This window comes from Choloepus didactylus, chromosome 24 (genome assembly GCF_015220235.1).
Source record: "Choloepus didactylus isolate mChoDid1 chromosome 24, mChoDid1.pri, whole genome shotgun sequence".
Lineage (NCBI taxonomy): Eukaryota > Metazoa > Chordata > Mammalia > Pilosa > Megalonychidae > Choloepus > Choloepus didactylus.
In genome coordinates, this window is record NC_051330.1 from 16,865,520 (window position 1) to 16,869,732 (window position 4,213).

At 34.2% G+C, this 4,213-nt stretch overlaps 1 pseudogene; it reads right to left on the bottom strand.

Annotated features, from left to right (window-relative positions):
* Positions 1-1,724: 1,724 nt before the first annotated feature.
* LOC119519921 lies at positions 1,725-2,734 on the bottom strand (annotated as a pseudogene).
* Between the last annotated feature and the right edge of the window lie 1,479 nt (positions 2,735-4,213).

The window sequence follows — 4,213 nt, forward strand, 5'->3', positions numbered from 1 at the left end:
CACATTGTACAGCTCCCAGTGTACCTGTGCAAGAATTTATCTAAATTTTATTTATCTAAATTTTATTTTTATCTAAATTTTATTTATTTTTAAAATTTTAGTAAATATTTATCTAGAAATACACTAATTGGACCATAGAGCATACATATTTTGAGATTTACCAGACATTGCCCAATTGCTTTCCAGAGTGGGGGGCCCAATTCATAGCCAACCAGCAACATGCAAGATTATCCACATCCATGCTAACACTTGGTCTTGTTAGACTCAAAAATGTTAGCAGATACTATGGGTGTAAAAGGCAATCTCATTGTTCTGATTTACATGTCCCTGAATTCTAGTCAGATTGAACAAACTGTATTTATTTATTCCTCATTCAGTTTTCATCTTCTCTGAGTTGGCTCTTCATATCTTCTGCCTATGTTCTATTTGTTATTTGTGGTTTTTCCTTATTGAATTTTTGGGAAGTTATTTGTATATCTGTGTATTCTGTTCCCTGGTCAGCTGTGTATGTTGCAAATATCTTCTTAGTCTGTGACTTTTTTTTTTAATTTTATGAGAAATAACACTTTTATTGATTAAAAGCAAAATTGTCCATGTACATATACATGAAAACAACATTCAAGTATTTGGAGACATTACATATATATTTTCTGTATGACTTCATAGGCTATATATAAAAGTTTAAGTTCAAAGCAGTATTATATCTGCTAATAATTACCAATATTTTCATTTTGCTACACTTTTAACCAGAATTTCTGGGACTCATCCAAATAAATGAGGACAATAATCCTCTAAATAAAAGCAATTTGGAGGTGACATAGCAGATATCTAGCAATGTACAACCAACAGTGTACGTTCAAGTTAAAAAGGTTTTCTAGTTTAAACAAAATTTTAAATTTCCTTTCAAAAAGGATACTGATCATATTTTAAATATATACCTTAAATATCTAAAGCAAATATGTTTTCCTTTTTATCAAAAAAAAAAAAATTCTAGTGAAATCCAAAGTGTGTGTGTGGTGACAAGATGCTTTGCACATGGGCTATTTGAAATATATTCCATTTGCCATATTTTCTCCTAGTAAAGCAATCAGGATGAAAACATGTGGACTGTAGCTTATTTAATTTGCAACTTTGTGGAGCTTGTTATATAGGAATATGAATCTTTTCCTGGCCTAAAAAATTAATTATGCTAATTATAGAGCAGTTGGAAAATATAGAAATGTATGGAGAAGAAAATAAAAACCCTGTAATCCTACCATGTAGAGACAACTCACTGGCAATATTCTGGGGTGTTTATTTCCTGTTCTTTTTTTTTTTTTTTTTTCCTAAGCATACAAAAATATAAACATATACCTATAAAATGGGATTATATTGTTTATACAATTTGGTATCCTGCTTTTTCACTGAATAAAATGGTCTTGAGTTGCTTTCCCTTGCCCTTAATAGTCTTCATAAAAATTTACTATTTTAATGGCAAAAAAATATTTTTTATTGGGTGGGTATACTATAATGTAAACCAATGTTAAGAATGGTACTTTTGATTTTATAGCTTTATGTAGCTTCCAGCCTCTCAATGTGCAATTCAATTGTCACATTATCTCTGTATGTTTTCCTAACTCCAGGAAGACTGGAAGGGTCAGCAAGTGAGACAAGGATACTATATTCCAAATATTTAAGGTCCTATTCCCCAGGATCCAAATGAAAGCAAGAAATTCTGTGCTGAGTCACACATGGATAAGTAAAGGTCTGCTTTTAAAGTTCACAAGCTAAACTCCAACAAGCTGTAGGACAGAGCTGATGGGCCTGTGATCTAATCTATTCCTATCGCGTTGTATGAAATGAATGTTATTTCTGTGACCTAAGATGGGGTTCTGCCCTGCTGAGCTGAGTCCCCTTGAAAATAAAAAAAAAGCCAGTCACCGCCAGCCACAGGCTCCGAATGCTTCCTGAGCTTATATTTGAGCTTACATGAGGGTTCTGCCCTGAGGAGGCAGTTTCTTCACCTCTTTTCATTCCCAATCTTTTATAAATTTCTCTCTCAGGATCAATATCGATTTCATGAGAATTCCCAGTCACTTTGCAGAAAGGCTCAATATGATGGTAGGACGACTGTCCGATCACTCTAAGGGTGAGATTTGCTTTTTGTAAAAAAACTCCTAGGGATTTTGGCCAGATCTTCTTTGTATTCCCTGCAGATATAACACAGGAAATGCTGCACAAAGATGAACACAGCCCGGCTTCCTGGAGGCGTCCAGCACAAGCACCCTGAAGGTGGCTTGTCTTTTAACTTTACTTACAGTATTTTGGGGGCTACACAGTTTTACATTTTGATGTCATAAAACATGATCAGTCTCCTTCAAAGCTTCTGCTTTTTGTGTCTTGCTAAAAAATCCTGAACAACCCCGAGATCTTAAATACTTTCTTCTCTGTATTCTTATTAAATTTTATTTTTCATGTTGGAGTATCTCTGGAGTGATTTTTGTGTATAGAGTGTGGTGGGATCTAATTTTACTTATTTCTCCCATATGGACAGCCAGCTGTCCAAATGCCAATTATTGAATACTCTTTCCTTTCTCCTTGACTTATAATTCTGCCTCTGTGCCAGGCTGTGTATTCTGTCCTACTACTCTAATTGGTCTATCTTCATGCCAATCATTTGCTATTAATTAGTATAGTTCGATAATAAGTCTTATTATCTGGTAGGACAAGTCTCACCTCTTCTCTCCCCGCACATTGTTCCCCTTCAAAGTGATCTTGGCTAATTGGGCACTTTGTCTTCCATATAAACCTTATTTAATTCCACAAAAGTCCAAACATTTTCATTTAAAATTATACATGTATTTTATTTCTCCCTCCATATTGTAGGCATTTTAAGAGACAAGCCAAATCTTGTTCATCTTTGTACTTCCAGAACATCTATGTCTGTTTTATATGTCCAATATGCTAGCCATTGGCCACATGTGACTATTTAAATTTAAATCCATTAAAATTAAATCAAATTAAAAATTCTGTGCCTCATTGGCTGCTTTGCACATGTGGCTAGTGGCTAACATATTGGACTCTTCCGATAAAGAACATTTCTATAATCACAGAAAATTCTACTAGACAGTGCTGATCTAGACATTGTGATCCATAAATGTTTTTTGAATAGGAACAATTAAGAATCACTTATTCCACAACCTCTAGCTTTTGTAAAGCATACTGAATTTAACTCTTTTTAATAAGATAATTTGTGAGGTTTATTCATCTGAAATTTTGTAATTGGTATTTTTATTGCATTTAGAAATTGATATACCAGATATCAGAGTATATTCACCACATATTGAGTTACCAAAATAAGTCATTGTAATAACATTTATACTGTTTAGAGAGAGTAAAGTATAAAAAAGATTAGTTTGCTTGCAAACATGGCAATAAATGTTGAAATAAGGTTTTTCTTCAAAGGTCTGATGAAAGAAAAGTTGGCAAGTGAATTGGTGCATGTGCTCAGGCCCAAGTGAAAAAAATAAGGAATCATATTTTCTTTGTGTGTGTGTAATAAGTAGGTAAGAATGTTTGAAAGACCTTTTCTTTCCTTATTTGTGATGGAAATACTCATTTTTATCTTAGCACATGAATGTAGTAAAACCTACTCTGCACTTCTATTATTCCATGTCCTATAATTGGACCCCAACATTGATTTAGATTGGCCAATATTCATAATTATCTTTCTCTGGCTCATTCTCTTGCTAGATGATACTGATTTGGGCTTCCCTAGGAGAAAGTTTCTGGTTTTTCAGGGGAAGATAGTCCAGATATTGTTCTCCTTTTGAAATAGATGGTTTCTCTATATTTGAAGTATCTAGGCTCTTGGACTTAGAGTCATCCTTGGAAAAGGTGGTAGCCATGAAGAAAAATTCCAGAGTTGAATTATGTCAAGGTAGGAAGAAATTTTTTCAGCCTAAGTCATTGCCAGAGTTCATATTTACTCCCCTAAAGTACAAAAATAGCAAATCCTTCACCACATTACTTTCCAACACTTAAGGTTTTTGTGCTATTATAATAACTGCATGGGGAAGCAGATTGCAACTCTTGGACACCTAATATCGATACCTTTTTCGTCACAAATGAGCTAGGCCAGGAATGGCAGACAGGTTTCTTCTTAAGCCCCACCCAGGTCATTTGGTAGGGGTTATCTAGTCACTGTTGAGGATGGCTTTGAAGTTGAGTGGAA